This window comes from Thalassophryne amazonica, chromosome 6 (assembly GCF_902500255.1).
Source record: "Thalassophryne amazonica chromosome 6, fThaAma1.1, whole genome shotgun sequence".
NCBI classification, from domain to species: domain Eukaryota; kingdom Metazoa; phylum Chordata; class Actinopteri; order Batrachoidiformes; family Batrachoididae; genus Thalassophryne; species Thalassophryne amazonica.
This window is the reverse complement of record NC_047108.1, coordinates 88,244,057-88,261,951: the sequence shown is the minus strand read 5'-3', so window position 1 is coordinate 88,261,951 and position 17,895 is coordinate 88,244,057.

Sequence of the window (17,895 nt, the reverse complement as noted above, 5' to 3'; positions counted from 1 at the left end):
CAGCATTTGGAGCTGTGTGAACAGAACGGAGGACGATTCTCGTTTCTTTCTCGCAACAAGACAGGAGTCCCAGTTAGTAACTTTAATCCACACAAAAGTGACTCACGGATTTCACATATTCAGGGATGAAAGTGGTGAAAAACAAAAAAAGCTGAAACACAAAATTACCCCCCAACACCACCCGCATGAAAATGTTTCAATTCTAGAAGCTCTGAAATGCAATCTGGGACAATTCCAGACAATAAACTGCAGCAAGTGCAGCATCTATTTAGGTGAGAAAAAAAACAACTTTCCTTATTCAAATTCATTCCAGTAGTATTCTGGTCTTACTAGGATGCAGCAGTTTTCTAACTTGGCAGATAGTTCTGGAGGAAAACACTGAAGAAATTAACACATTAAAAATATGGTTTGACCGAAACAAACTGTCATTAAACTTAAATAAGACAGGGATGAAATGGAGGTGTAAGAGTCACTAGGTGTTCACAGGAACACCTAGTGACTTGCCTCTACTGGTGGTTGGCTCTCACTGCGGTATTATATCACTTCCTGTTCCGGAGCACAGCGGTGTTTTGCTGTATCTGTTAGCTGTTTAATCTGCGCAGTTAGATTGATCTAGTTACCTAGATAACGATTTGCTTCACAGTGTAATCTTCACGTGCCTTAACTAAAGCACTCCCTCTGCTGAATCACCTCTAAATTACTTACACATTATTCACTTTGTGTGTTTTTAGGAATCCGCTAGCTTAGCGCAGCTACTAGCTCTTAGCCGGTTTAGCATGGCGGCTTCTCCTGTCTCTCCCGCACTTTTCTGCTCTGGGTGTGAAATGTTTAGTTATTCCTCAGCCTCCTTTAGCAGTAATGGTACTTGTAATAAGTGTAGCTTATTCGTAGCTTTGGAGGCCAGGCTGGGCGAATTGGAGACTCGGCTCCGCACCGTGGAAAATTCTACAGCTAGCCAGGCCCCTGTAGTTGGTGCGGACCAAGGTAGCTTAGCCACCGTTAGTTTCTCTCTGGCAGATCCCGAGCAGCCGGGAAAGCAGGCCGACTGGGTGACTGTGAGGAGGAAGCGTAGTCCTAAACAGAAGCCCCGTGTACACCGCCAACCTGTTCACATTTCTAACCGTTTTTCCCCACTCGGCGACACACCCGCTGAGGATCAAACTCTGGTTATTGGCGACTCTGTTTTGAGAAATGTGAAGTTAGCGACACCAGCAACCATAGTCAATTGTCTTCCGGGGGCCAGAGCAGGCAACATTGAAGGAAATTTGAAACTGCTGGCTAAGGCTAAGCGTAAATTTGGTAAGATTGTAATTCACGTCGGCAGTAATGATACCCGGTTACGCCAATCGGAGGTCACTAAAATTAACATTGAATTGGTGTGTAACTTTGCAAAAACAATGTCGGACTCTGTAGTTTTCTCTGGGCCCCTCCCCAATCGGACCGGGAGTGACATGTTTAGCCGCATGTTCTCCTTGAATTGCTGGCTGTCTGAGTGGTGTCCAGAAAATGAGGTGGGCTTCATAGATAATTGGCAAAGCTTCTGGGGAAAACCTGGTGTTGTTAGGAGAGACGGCATCCATCCCACTTTGGATGGAGCAGCTCTCATTTCTAGAAATCTGGCCAATTTTCTTAAATCCTCCAAACTGTGACTATCCAGGGTTGGGACCAGGAAGCAGAGTTGTAGTCTTACACACCTCTCTGCAGCTTCTCTCCCCCTGCCATCCCCTCATTACCCCATCCCCGTAGAGACGGTGCCTGCTCCCAGACCACCAATAACCAGCAAAAATCTATTTAAGCATAAAAATTCAAAAAGAAAAAATAATATAGCACCTTCAACTGCACCACAGACTAAAACAGTTAAATGTGGTCTATTAAATATTAGGTCTCTCTCTTCTAAGTCCCTGTTAGTAAATGATATAATAATTGATCAACATATTGATTTATTCTGCCTTACAGAAACCTGGTTACAGCAGGATGAATATGTTAGTTTAAATGAGTCAACACCCCCGAGTCACACTAACTGTCAGAATGCTCGTAGCACGGGCCGAGGCGGAGGATTAGCAGCAATCTTCCATTCCAGCTTATTAATTAATCAAAAACCCAGACAGAGCTTTAATTCATTTGAAAGCTTGACTCTTAGTCTTGTCCATCCAAATTGGAAGTCCCAAAAACCAGTTTTATTGTTGTTATCTATCGTCCTCCTGGTCGTTACTGTGAGTTTCTCTGTGAATTTTCAGACCTTTTGTCTGACTTAGTGCTTAGCTCAGATAAGATAATTATAGTGGGCGATTTTAACATCCACACAGATGCTGAGAATGACAGCCTCAACACTGCATTTAATCTATTATTAGACTCAATTGGCTTTGCTCAAAATGTAAATGAGTCCACCCACCACTTTAATCATATCTTAGATCTTGTTCTGACTTATGGTATGGAAATTGAAGACTTAAGAGTATTCCCCGAAAACTCCCTTCTGTCTGATCATTTCTTAATAACATTTACATTTACTCTGATGGACTAGTAATGACTTCATGACTTTCTTTGCTAACAAAATTTTAACTATTAGAGAAAAAATTACTCATAACCATCCCAAAGACGTATCGTTATCTTTGGCTGCTTTCAGTGATGCCGGTATTTGGTTAGACTCTTTCTCTCCGATTGTTCTGTCTGAGTTATTTTCATTAGTTACTTCATCCAAACCATCAACATGTCTATTAGACCCCATTCCTACCAGGCTGCTCAAGGAAGCCCTACCATTATTTAATGCTTCAATCTTAAATATGATCTCCAACCTTCCTTTTCTCTCAAAAATTCTTGAAAGGGTAGTTGTACAACAGCTAACTGATCATCTGCAGAGGAATGGTCTATTTGAAGAGTTTCAGTCAGGTTTTAGAATTCATCATAGTACAGAAACAGCATTAGTGAAGGTTACAAAAGATCTTCTTATGGCCTCAGACAGTGGGCTCATCTCTGTGCTTGTTCTGTTAGACCTCAGTGCTGCTTTTGATACTGTTGACCATAAAATTTTATTACAGAGATTAGAGCATGCCATAGGTATTAAAGGCACTGCGCTGCGGTGGTTTCAATCATATTTATCTAATAGATTACAATTTGTTCATGTAAATGGGGAATCTTCTTCACAGACTAAGGTTAATTATGGAGTTCCACAAGGTTCTGTGCTAGGACCAATTTTATTCACTTTATACATGCTTCCCTTAGGCAGTATTATTAGACGGCATTGCTTAAATTTTCATTGTTACGCAGATGATACCCAGCTTTATCTATCCATGAAGCCAGAGGACACACACCAATTAGCTAAACTGCAGGATTGTCTTACAGACATAAAGACATGGATGACCTCTAATTTCCTGCTTTTAAACTCAGATAAAACTGAAGTTATTGTACTTGGCCCCACAAATCTTAGAAACATGGTGTCTAACCAGATCCTTACTCTGGATGGCATTACCCTGACCTCTAGTAATACTGTGAGAAATCTTGGAGTCATTTTTGATCAGGATATGTCATTCAAAGCGCATATTAAACAAATATGTAGGACTGCTTTTTTGCATTTACGCAATATCTCTAAAATTAGAAAGGTCTTGTCTCAGAGTGATGCTGAAAAACTAATTCGTGCATTTATTTCCTCTAGACTGGACTATTGTAATTCATTATTATCAGGTTGTCCTAAAAGTTCCCTGAAAAGCCTTCAGTTAATTCAAAATGCTGCAGCTAGAGTACTAACGGGGACTAGAAGGAGAGAGCATATCTCACCCATATTGGCCTCTCTTCATTGGCTTCCTGTTAATTCTAGAATAGAATTTAAAATTCTTCTTCTTACTTATAAGGTTTTGAATAATCAGGTCCCATCTTATCTTAGGGACCTCATAGTACCATATCACCCCAATAGAGCGCTTCACTCTCAGACTGCAGGCTTACTTGTAGTTCCTAGGGTTTGTAAGAGTAGAATGGGAGGCAGAGCCTTCAGCTTTCAGGCTCCTCTCCTGTGGAACCAGCTCCCAATTCAGATCAGGGAGACAGACACCCTCTCTACTTTTAAGATTAGGCTTAAAACTTTCCTTTTTGCTAAAGCTTATAGTTAGGGCTTGATCAGGTGACCCTGAACCATCCCTTAGTTATGCTGCTATAGACTTAGACTGCTGGGGGGTTCCCATGATGCACTGAGTGTTTCTTTCTCTTTTTGCTCTGTATGCACCACTCTGCATTTAATCATTAGTGATTGATCTCTGCTCCCCTCCACAGCATGTCTTTTTCTTGGTTCTCTCCCTCAGCCCCAACCAGTCCCAGCAGAAGACTGCCCCTCCCTGAGCCTGGTTCTGCTGGAGGTTTCTTCCTGTTAAAAGGGAGTTTTTCCTTCCCACTGTAGCCAAGTGCTTGCTCACAGGGGGGTCGTTTTGACCGTTGGGGTTTTTACGTAATTATTGTATGGCCTTGCCTTACAATATAAAGCGCCTTGGGGCAACTGTTTGTTGTGATTTGGCGCTATATAAATAAAATTGATGATGATGATAATTGTTAGTTGGTTTTATATTTTCTGTAGTGTTTTTATTCAGGTTCTTTTTGTCTCTTTCTCTAAAATTATATATAATCATTAGATTAGTTATTATTACTATTATTGTTGTGCTTGCTATTATTATTAATATATAAACAAAAATAAATGTAAAAAATATTACAATTTGTAATACATTTGACTCTTACAACAACAAACGCTTGACAGCTGCAACTCCTTAATGCTAACTTTAACATTGAAAATGTCTTAGACACGCTAACATGTTAGCATCAGTCCCGTTTTTAAGTTATAAAATACATCTATCAACTGTTTCAGAAGACCATAACAGGTCGGTTTAACATAAAAAAGGTAAATAATACTCACAGCCATATGCTCTCTAGGGTTTTAGCGGGGGAAGGCAAAAGAAAAAAATTAATCAACGAAGCAATGATCAAAGCACTGCTTCGATCTGTGAATCACTGCTTCGATTTGTTCGAGGTTCAAAGCAAAGCCACGCTGCAGAAAAGTTGATTACAGACCCGCTGTAGGGTCTGTAATCAATGTAGAGAAATTATAATTTTCCTGACAAACACCCCCAAAAACAACGGCCACTCTGAAGGACGGATAAGGGAATCGTTAAGTAAAAAGGTTATTGATGTCGGTGGATTGAACCATTTCTTAACGATACCCAAAAGGAACCGGTTGTCGATACCCATCCCTGGCAGGGACTTAATCAGGACAAAGTATGTAATTGAAAACAGCACATTTTCCCATTTTTTGTGTTGTGAGTAGAATTTAGAGGGGAAAAATGAATTTACTCCATTTTTGAATAAGGCTATAACATAACAAAATGTGAAAAAATGCACTGTACAGTTATACCTCTGATGACTGAGTCCAGTAAGTCCTGGATCGCAGCCTTGATCTAAGCCAATTGCAAACCAGACACTCCGAATCCTCACTCAGCTTTTCAGGTACTTAGTACTACATTGCTACCATTCCACCTCTTCCCTCTGCAACCTCTGCAACTATACCACTACTGTCACTACAAATACTACCACTACTACATCTATCACTACCATTACTACTTTTCCTACCACTACCACTGCAACAGTAGCAGTAATAGTCCTCATCCACTACCATTGCTGTCACTACCATTAACAATACTATCCCTTGTGCAATGTAGTACTTTTTTTGTACACAGCTGCCATTCGTCACTGTTCATTAACTTCAAAACATAACTGTAGGCCTTATTGTGCTTGCACACGTGACCTATACTGTAGGTCTTTTTTATGAGTACAGTCTACTGTTACTATTTTGAGTGGCAGTATTATATTACCACATTAACACCACCAAAAACTGACTTCACTTATTCACATCATAATTGCATTTCTATACACATACGTAATGATGCTGTGAAACATCTTATACAAATTGGTCTGGATTTCTTTTGTGCGTTCTCTTTTAATCTACGAGGAGTCTTCAGAGGAATCTATGAGCATCTTGTTTGTTGGGCTTTGTTCAGGTCCAGCAGTCTGTGCAGTGAAATCTTACAGGATTTGTCTGTCCCTGCAGATCTTAATCAAATCAGACATACATACCACAGTTGAGCATGCTCTGCAAGAACACATACACAAACACACACGACAGTGTTGACCTTCTCCAAGGAGAGTCCAGCTCCTGGTTAATTCCAAAGTGTTTGTATTCTTAATGACAAATTGATCCACAGCAGATATCTGCCAATAAGTACTGCGCACACATCACAGTCTAAGATGCACTTCCACAACTTCAAGAGGCTAATTCATCAAAGTTTGGGCATCTCTGTGACAGCTGGCAACACAAAGACTCGAGTGGCAGCCCTGGACGACACAGGTGGTTATCAACTCACCATTTTCTAGTCCAGTTTTAAGTTATTCCATAAAATGGATATAAGCTATTATGTGCAATATACAGGCCCTTAGCTGCACCACGTACCACGTACACCAAAACTACACACAAAATGAAATGTGACAAGCCAGAGTTAATTTACCAAACTGATCTGTTCTTGTGAGATACAGCAATTGCAAGAGAAGAGGAAAATCAGTTTGAATAGATCAGTTATTTTCTGTGATCTAACTTATGTTGTTCTCCTAAGGGAAGCTGAGTTGACTGCAGAGGTCCCATGGGGTTCTTGTCAAAAGGGTGATACTTTTGACAACATGTAAGAAAGAAGCAAGTCCTACATAGGCCCAGAGGCTCAATGGAGTCGCTGCTTATCTCTGGATTCCATAGCGTAAGTGGATGAGAGTTTACCACTACCCCTGGATGGGACACCAATTCAGCAGATGTTACTTCCCCAGCCAAGGATGGTACCCACTTATAACTGGGTGAACTGGGACAATGAAGAAGAACTGTCCAAGAATACAGACAGGCACCAAGACCAGAACTCAAACCTCAGACTATATACAACCCCTGGCAAAAATTATGGAATCACCGGCCTCGGAGGATGTTCATTCATTTGTTCAGTTTTGTAGAAAAAAAGCAGATCACAGACATGACACAAAACTAAAGTCATTTCAAATGGCAACTTTCTGGCTTTAAGAAACACTATAAGAAATCAAGAAAAAAAAATTGTGGCAGTCAGTAACAGTTACTTTTTTAGACCAAGCAGAGGAAAAAAATATGGAATCACTCAATTCTGAGGAAAAAATGATGGAATCATGAAAAACAAAAGAACGCTCCAACACATCACTAGTATTTTGTTGCACCACCTCTGGCTTTTATAACAGCTTGCAGTCTCTGAGGCATGGACTTAATGAGTGACAAACAGTACTCTTCATCAATCTGGCTCCAACTTTCTCTGATTGCTGTCCTTGTCATGGACCATTTTCTTCAACTTCCACCAAAGATTTTCAATTGGATTAATCCGGACTATTTGCAGGCCATGACATTGACCCTATGTGTCTTTTTGCAAGGAATGTTTTCACAGTTTTTGCTCTATAGCAAGATGCATTATCATCTTGAAAAATGATTTCATCATCCCCAAACATCCTTTCAATTGATGGGATAAGAAAAGTGTCCAAAATATCAACATAAACTTGAGCCGTGCTGAGCCGCTCCGTATCTGCACGTTAAAATAGCTGATCCTCCACGACGCATCAACAAATAACACTATTTTCCACTCAAATGCACCTAAACTCTATTTCTGAGGACCACATGATGTGAAAACGCAATAAAACTTTCTGACCTGTAAATCTGGTCATGTTTTCTGCATAAATAAATGTTATTCATTTTTTGTGCGCAAATGCCAAAGCAGGGGCAAATCCAGATGGAATGGGGGCGTGGGGCAGGGATGTCCCCCCCTCACAACACCCCTAGATTAAAGGTCCAGTTTTGAAGCCTTTTTTTACTACAACTACTAATACTACTTAAAATAATAATAATTTCGACAAGTAAAATGTTTAGAGAAAATTTAAATGTTAGAAAAATGTTAGAAAGAATTTAATAGTTACATTTAAAACAATGTAGGTTAGAAATTACAAGTTTTACTGTTACAGTGCTGTCAACAGTTAAATATGAGGTCAAGGAAGAGGTCTTTATTTTACTTTTTATAAAACAAGTATTTATTTTCATTGAAGTCAAGAAAGGGTGACTATAAAGTGAGGTGGGGACCACTACGGCCATGACGGTAAGTGAAGGTTAACTTCAGCTATAAATTGATGAACAGCAACCTAACTTGTTCATAAATCAGACATCTGTGTGTGAGAGAGACATTCTGATCTTCTGGTCCGAAGTAAAGTGCTGTCTAACTGGGTCACTCAGATTCACTCAAGGTTGGATATTATTTTCGTTCATGCTAACTCTGCCAGTCACATAACCTAGCCTAGCAATGTAACCTGTGCAAATTGTGTGCATAGCTAGCTACCATGCTGTCGCCGCCAGGTTGTTTTGTTATTCTTTATTCTATTTGTGTGACGGTCGTGCGTCGGTCATACGAAGTATGCTGTTTTGCACAGTCTGTGGTGCGGTGGCGTGGTATAACGGCGTCCCTGTCTAAAATGTATTTTCCCAAGTCCTGGAATAATTTCACATACCTAACATTTTACTTTAAATTGTGTCATTCTCTAAGTTGATTAGCAACACAAATTGGTAATAAAATAAATCCTTGATGTTACTTATATCTTGTAGTGAGATAGACAACTGTCTCCATCTTGTGGCTTTTTGTGTATTGCAGTTTCAAAAGTTCAACCTTTGTATCCAGTCATTGGTCCAGTCATCCAGTCATTTCTTGCTTTATATGATGAATTGTATCACACAAGTAATGATATATTATTTATAGTGTAGCCTACAGTATTTCTATAACAAATGTTTTTATATAATTTCTATTTCTAAATTTAAGTAACAAGGCTGAATGAAATGATGGCTTATTATGTCTAAAAAGTAATGTGACCTACTGTCAATAGATCGTACTTTTGATAAGCCTATGATAACTGTATTTCGGGAGAACTTTTCATAATGCTTCTTATAGTGTTAAAATGTATGTGTCTCCTGGTGCACATTAATCGGTTAAGGGACCAAAAAAAAAAAAAACACGCTGTCACAGCAGGCTTAATTTTTTTCCCCTTCGATACCTGGTGGTGGCCTGGTCTTGGTTAAAAATGCCCAGCCTGAAAAATTTCCCCAGTCCAGCCCTGCTGGCAACCCAACCTCTTATTCCACTAAGCAACAGATATGTGCTTATATGTGTTAGTGTTGTGTGACTGGGGCCTAAGCTTCACTAAAAGACCCAGACTTTAGAAAAGGTTGAGTGAATTTAAAAGGGTAAGAAGCATAGTAACATACTATGCCAGTATGCTAGCCATACGAAAGGGAAAATAAGTGTGTCTTAAGTCTGGACTTGAAAGTCTCTACAGAATCTGACTGTTTTATTGATGCAGGGAGATCATTCCATAAAACAGGTGCACAATAAGAGAAAGCTCTGCAACCCACAGACTTTTTATTCACCCTAGGGACACAAAGTAGCCCTGCGCCCTGAGAACGCAGAGCCTGGACCGGTACGTAGGGTTTAAGTAGGTCAGCTAAATAGGAAAGTGCTAGTCCATGAATAATTTTATAGGTTAATAGCAGAACCTTAAAATCTGATCTCACAGGGACAGGAAGCCAATGAAGATACACCAACATGGGTGTAATGTGGCCAAACTTTCTGCTTCCTGTCCTGTCTTTGTCTTATATTGGTTATACGCTGGAGGAAATTAAAGTACAAGTTCATTTTTTTGCTACCTTAATCACATAGTTAATACATGCAAATTAGCAATAATGGTCAGGAAAAACTCCCTCAAGTATTTTATTGATTACAAGAAGAAACCTCAAGCAGACCAGACTCGGTGGGGTGACCATCTGCTTTAGACATACTATCAAATAACAAAATAATAAATAAAGCAAAGCATACCAAGCACAGGCAGAAATGTTGCAACTAAACAATCATGTGGTTACCTTAAATTTGTACCGAAGATCAAAAACATTGTTTGTTAACTGGTCAACATTTTTAAAAATATGTTAGCTATAAACAAAGGTTACTTCCACCTTGACTAATTTATCAGAAAATCTTGCAATGTATTTAATGTTGTGTCTGTGTCATTTATTATGCTTGATTTTCTTTTTATTCTGTTGTTTGCTATGTAAAAAAAAAAAAAAGTGATTGGAGCTAACTTTTAAGTGATGAAGGGTTGCTATAAACCACTATATGGTATTATGGAAAAAATACAGCTTGCTGGCCGTATTTCTTCAATGTAATTGATTCACCAACATACCAACAATTATAATATAGAGAGCATTATTTCATTGTTATTTTGAGCATATGTTACATTTTTACAACTCTCAGAACAGGTGCCCTATTCTTTCTCATTCTTTCTTTCCTAAATTTTGTTTTAAAATAAAATTAATAAACAAATGAATAAATGATTTCTCAGAAATGAATCATCAGTTAACTAATGTACAGCACTCATAGACTTGATTAACAATGCATTGATATAACAGCACTATTTCATAGTATATAGTACTGTAGTAGTAATATACATGCAGACATTGACATATCTCTCATATTAACATACACAGAGAAAAGAGAGGGAGTGAGCAAGCATAACACATAATGACAAAATAAACAACCTTGTAATTTAACAGTTCTATTCATTTATTCAGGAACTGGCTCCTTAAGGGATCTAGAGGGCAGCCGTCAGCACATGATGTGATGGGCGGATGGATGGAGAGACAAGGAGAGCAGACAGTGTGCAATATAACTGTTTCATGTTTTTTATGTTTCACTGTAAATTTTCCATGAGAATAGGCTGAACTGACAGCCATTTCTGTTTATATAGTACACTATGAGACTCAGAGTGGAGATCACTGGAAATGTAATGCACTGAGTTCAAAGAAACAGGTTTATTATTAGTGCCTGTGACGTACAGACAGCAGTTTGTGGTGTGTTGTGTGAGAGTGAACACTCTGCAAAAAAAGTATTTGGATAGTGGGACACTTTTTGTAGTTTTCTGTGCATAATATCACCAAAATAGGTTTGAAATGAAACCATCAAGATGTGCTTGTAGTGTTGGCTTTCAGCTTTAATTCAAAGGATTTAACAAAAACAATCACATTCGGTATTAAGGAAATATAACCACTATACACAGTCTCTCCATTTTGCAAGGCCATGAGTAATTGGACAACATGCAGTTTAATAGGGTTGCCTGTTTTCTCATTGTTACAAGTGTTGAATTTGCCTTTGGTAGCTGTTCATTAGAACTCTCAAGGTCCAAAGAGGTGTTGATGGAAGTTTATGAGGCCATAATTAGGGTGAAGTCACAAAATTAACCTATCGGACAGATATCAGATACAGGCGTGGGTTTTGTTATCTTGACAACAACGTGTGTGCACATGCAGGCCAGTCACAAACAGCTGGAACATGTGGAAATAGTTACAGTAGTTGATAAAACATTCTTGGCGCTATTGGTTCTGTATGACAACGTTACTTTTTGTCCCACACATGAACAAGTCATCAGCGATACAAGGATGTTACGTGCAGCTTGTTGGAGCTTTAGTTATTGATCCAGTCAGATATAGTCAACGTTCATGCAAGACGTCAGACTTGGGAGGTTGTATGAAGTTGTATGACTGTCAAACACAATGCTAACATTATGGGAACTACACAAACAATGAGGAACCGTCAAGACAGAAAGCAAAATGAAATACAGATGAATTGAGGTTGTTGTTGGGATTCATTCATATTTTTTAAGAGTTTAAAAATTCTGACATAGCGCCAGCTACAGGAACGAAGGTGGACAACGGTTAAACAATGTCAGCCTAAGTCCAGATTTCTTGTTTTGTTTTGGCTTTGGTGTCCTTCGTTAGTGCTGTGTGACTGGGGCCTAAGCTTCACTAAAAGACCCAGATTTTAGAAAAGGTTGAGTGAATTTAAAAGGGGAGGAAGCATAGTAACATACTATGCCAGTATGCTAGCCATACGAAAGGGAAAATAAGTGTGTCTTAAGTCTGGACTTGAAAGTCTCTACAGAATCTGACTGTTTTATTAATGCAGGGAGATCATTCCACAAAACAGGTGCACAATAAGAGAAAGCTCTGTGACCCACAGACATTTTATTCACCCTAGGGACACAAAGTAGTCCTGTGCCGAGAACACAGAGCCTGGGCCGATACGTAGGGTTTAAGTAGGTCAGCTAAATAGGGAAGTGCTAGTCCATGAATAATTTTATAGGTTAATAGCAGAACCTTAAAATCTGATCTCACGGGGACAAGAAGCCAATGAAAAGATGCCAAAATGGGTGTAATGTGGTCAAACCTTCTGCTTCCTGTTAAAAGTCTGGTAGCAGCAATCTGGAAGAAAAATATGCATGGATCAGGGTCTGTGTATCAGCCATAGATCCAGTCAAGCATTCTTTTCACTTGCTGAAGACAAAATTGACAGAAAGACCCACAAACCAACAGCAGCTAAATGAGTCTGCAGTAAAGTCCAAAAGGCAAATTACCTCAGAAGAGGAAACATCATCAGGTGATGATGACTCTAGACTTCAGGCACTCATTCACAGCAGTGGGTTTTCATCAAAGCATTTTCAACAATCCTTAATATTTCTAATTATGTTAATTTGTCAAATTACTTTTGGCCTCTGAAAATGGAGACTAAAATGGCTATAATTCCATCATGGTTAATGCGATATTTTTGTCCAGCACCTTTAATTAAACAACCTACTTTTCAGTCACATCTTGAATGGATCATTTCAACTTCATTTTTGCCACGGAAAATTACAGAAAATGTGACAGCATCCAAATACTTATCTACACGACTGTATTAATAACACGTATTAATTTTGAACAATGTTACAGATACTACGGAGCTCGCACTCTGATCGTTACAATTTGAGCAAGAGACATTTGAACTATGAAACTGCCCTTTTTTTACTTAAACAAAGGGTCAAACTTTCTGCTACTCTGCTCACATAAATTGGCTTCAGAATCGAGATATTCCTTCCATATCATCACTAAAATCATAGCTCCTATAGCAACCCTATAACAAAGTCAATAAAGGTTAGTTGCAATGTAAAGCATTGTCAGTTAAATTAATCAAAGGTGAAAAAAGCAGAGGAAATACACTGATAAAGAAGCACACAGGCTGGAACGAAACATGAATTGTTTGTGTGGAGGTAAAAGGAGGGTGTGACTGCCCTCTCACTCTGCTGATTACAGATGGAGAGGATGCTGTGGAGTTCGGCTTCAAGTTCCTGCTGCCTCACTGTTGAGTGTGCCTAATGCGCTCTCTTCTCTATTACAGCCCACCGCGCTGCAGCAGCCAGCGTACACACACACAGAACAATACACACACCAAACAACAACCCATTGCTATCTTTATCGCTTTCATTCTCTCTTGCATATGTTGCATGTAAACAAAAACAGATAGTGTTTAGTGAACACAAAGTGATAGGTGGGTGATAATTGCTGCCAGTTAACCATGGAAATTATTAGTTAGACATACAAGTAATGCTACCTTAAATGTGCCAAAGGTACAGAGCCTAAATTATGGCAGTGAAGTGAAGTCTGATCAGATAAGACCAAAATTGAACTCTTGGATTCCATAATACACACCATGTTTGGAGGTCAAATGACACTGCAAACCAAGAAACACCATACCAACAGTGAAGTTTGGAGGCAGGAGCATCATAGTGCGGGGCTGGTTTTCAGCAAACAGCAGTGACAAACGTCATATAATTGAAGGAAGCGTGAATGGAAAAATGTCCATTTTCACCCACTGTTGAGTTCAGAAAACCCAAAATTAAAACTTGTGCACTTGTTGTTGCTGTTAATTTTTTTTATTTTTTATTTTTTTGAAAGATGTTTGCTGTGTTTCCCAGAAAAATAAGGACATAATTGAAGGTCCAATATTGCCATGATATTCATCTACATGATGAGTGTATATAAAGACCACACCTGTATGTAGAAAACAATAAATAATCAAATCAAATCAATTTTATTTATATAGCGCCAAATCACAACAAACAGTTGCCCCAAGGCGCTTTATATTGTAAGGCAAGGCCATACAATAATTACAGAAAAACCCCAACGGTCAAAACGACCCCCTGTGAGCAAGCACTTGGTGACAGTGGGAAGGAAAAACTCCCTTTTAACAGGAAGAAACCTCCAGCAGAACCAGGCTCAGGGAGGGGCAGTCTTCTGCTGGGACTGGTTGGGGCTGAGGGAGAGAACCAGGAAAAAGACATGCTGTGGAGGGGAGCAGAGATCGATCACTAATGATTAAATGCAGAGTGGTGCATACAGAGCAAAAAGAGAAAGAAACAGTGCATCATGGGAACCCCCCAGCAGTCTAAGTCTATAGCAGCATAACTAAGGGATGGTTCAGGGTCACCTGATCCAGCCCTAACTATAAGCTTTAGCAAAAAGGAAAGTTTTAAGCCTAATCTTAAAAGTAGAGAGGGTGTCTGTCTCCCTGATCTGAATTGGGAGCTGGTTCCACAGGAGAGGAGCCTGAAAGCTGAAGGCTCTGCCTCCCATTCTACTCTTACAAACCCTAGGAACTACAAGTAAGCCTGCAGTCTGAGAGCGAAGCGCTCTATTGGGGTGATATGGTACTACGAGGTCCCTAAGATAAGATGGGACCTGATTATTCAAAACCTTATAAGTAAGAAGAAGAATTTTAAATTCTATTCTGGAATTAACAGGAAGCCAATGAAGAGAGGCCAATATGGGTGAGATATGCTCTCTCCTTCTAGTCCCCGTCAGTACTCTAGCTGCAGCATTTTGAATTAACTGAAGGCTTTTCAGGGAACTTTTAGGACAACCTGATAATAATGAATTACAATAGTCCACCCTAGAGGAAATAAATGCATGAATTAGTTTTTCAGCATCACTCTGAGACAAGACCTTTCTAATTTTAGAGATATTGCGTAAATGCAAAAAAGCAGTCCTACATATTTGTTTAATATGCGCATTGAATGACATATCCTGATCAAAAATGACTCCAAGATTTCTCACAGTATTACTAGAGGTCAGGGTAATGCCTCCACAGTAAGGATCTGGTTAGACACCATGTTTCTAAGATTTGTGGGGCCAAGTACAATAACTTCAGTTTTATCTGAGTTTAAAAGCAGGAAATTAGAGGTCATCCATCTCTTTATGTCTGTAAGACAATCCTGCAGTTTAGCTAATTGGTGTGTGTCCTCTGGCTTTTTTTTTTTTTTCAATATTTATTTAATTCATTTAAAAGAAAAACAGAAAAGCAGAAATGAATATATTACAAGACAATGAATGAAAAGGAGCAGAGGGAAGAACAAGTCTTATATTTTCTGCCCCTTTTTACAATACAATCTTTCAATTGTAAGCATCATTATTCAACATTATTTAACAGATTACATTTTAGACTTTGTCACAACCCACTGACTTATTTCATAGTTTCATACTTACTTAATACATCTAGTTTAATACTTTTTTTTAAATAATTTAAGTGACCTTGATTCTTTGATTTCTTTGTTGAGGTTGTTCCATAATTTTACACCATTCACTGCAATACTCCGTTCCTATACTTTGGTTCTGAATCTTGGTTTTTTAAAGACTTCTATTCCTTTCAAATTATAACTACTTACTCTTTTTTCAAACATATTTTGAATGTTTATTGGTAAGGTATTTTTATTAGCTTGGTGCATTGTTTGTAATATTTTCAAATCAACTAAATCATGAAATTTAAGTACCCTATACTGTTGGTAAAGTGTAGGAACACGGACCCACAACAGGGGGCGCAAATGAACGGACAATGGAATAGGTCAAATAACAACACTTTACTGTTGCGAACGTGCACAACAAAAACAACAAATTACAACAATGGACAAAGTTCAATTCACAAAGGTGTCGTGTGGGCAGGCTCGAAGATAGGAGACGCCTCTCCAAAGTAGAACCGGAACCACACGGTTTCCTCCGCCACAGGACCCCGGGAATACTGGAGCCGCCAAGTTCCGAACTCCCAGGTGGCCACTGCCTCCGCGTGTCGGACCTGGTACTGCTGGCGAGGAATAAGAACACAATTAAACGTGGGCGCGTTTGCACCCAGCAACCTGCACGGCAGGGAAGCTACCTCCACCTCTCGTTGGAGGAAAAAAGTCTGCAATCACTCACAAAAATCACAAAGGTTACTGTCAAGCAGTCAGCTGAGATTATTACCTTCCAGGTAGAACGATATCTCGGCGATGAGGTGGAGATGCCGTCCTGCTGATATACCCCAGTGATAATTGCCGTCAGCTGTCTCAGGTGATGGGTGACAGCTGTTACCGAGGCAGCTCCTGTGGGGCGGCGGCGCCCTCTGGTGCCTGGAGCCCGCACTCCAGGCAGGGCGCCCTCTGGTGGTGGTGAGCCAGCAGTACCTCCTCTTCAGCGGCCCACACAACATATACTTAATGAATAATGGATTAGATAGATCTCTAAAACGACTATTGCTAATCATTTTTAAAGCTCTTTTCTGCAGAATAAATAATGGTTGTGTATAAGTTGTACATGTTGATCCCCAGATTTCTACACAATAAGTTAAATATGGGACAATCAATGAATTGTACAATGTTAATAAACCATAACTATTTAACAAAAATTTTACTTTATGCAAAACAGCAATGGCTTTCGCTATTTTTCCTTTTGTGTAATTTATGTGTGACTTCCATGTAAGATGTTCATCAATCATGACTCCTAGAAATTTCGTTTCTTTTACCCTTTGTATGTCCATTCCATCTATTTTTAATGACACATCATTTTTTCCACTCTGTCTTTAAACAATATGAAATTTGTCTTTTTAAGATTTAGTGACAATCTGTTTATATCAAACCAATGTTTAACTTTTTCCAACTCTGTATTTATCACTTGTACTACTTGCTGTATATCTGATTCAGAGTAAAATAATGTTGTATCATCAGCAAATAATATGCTGCCAAGTACTTTAGATACATTCACAAAGTCATTGATATACAAAATAAACAGTTTGGGTCCAAGTACCGGCTTCATGGATAGATAAAGCTGGGTATCATCTGTGTAACAATGAAAATTTAAGCAATGCTTTCTAATAATACTGCCTAAGGGAAGCATGTATAAAGTGAATAAAACTGGTCCTAGCACAGAACCTTGTGGAACTCCATAATTAACCTTAGTCCGTGAAGAAGACTCCCCATTTACATGAACAAATTGTAATCTATTAGATAAATATGATTCAAACCACTGCAGCACAGTGCCTTTAATACCTATGGCATGCTCTAATCTCTATAATAAAATTTTATGGTCAACAGTATTAAAAGCAGCACTGAGGTCTAACAGAACAAACACAGAGATGAGTCCACTGTCTGAGGCCATAAGAAGATCATTTGTAACCTTCACTAATACTGTTTCTGTACTATGATGAATTCTGAAACCTGACTGAAACTCTTCAAATAGACCATTCCTCTGCAGATGATCAGTTAGCTGTTTTACAACTACCCTTTCAAGATTTTTTGAGAGAAAAGGAAGGTTGGAGATTGGCCTATAATTAGCTAAGATAGCTGGGTCAAGTGATGGCTTTTTAAGTAATGGTTTAATTACTGCCACCTTAAAAGCCTGTGGTACATAGCCAACTAATAAAGATAGATTGATCATATTTAAGATCAAAGCATTAATTAATGGTAGGGCTTCCTTGAGCAGCCTGGTAGGAATGGGGTCTAATAGACATGTTGATGGTTTGGACGAAGTGACTAATGAAAATAACTCAGACAGAACAATCGGAGAGAAAGAGTCTAACCAAATACCGGCATCACTGAAAGCAGCCAAAGACAACGATATGTCTTTGGGATGGTTATGAATAATTTTTTCTCTAATAGTAAATAAATAAA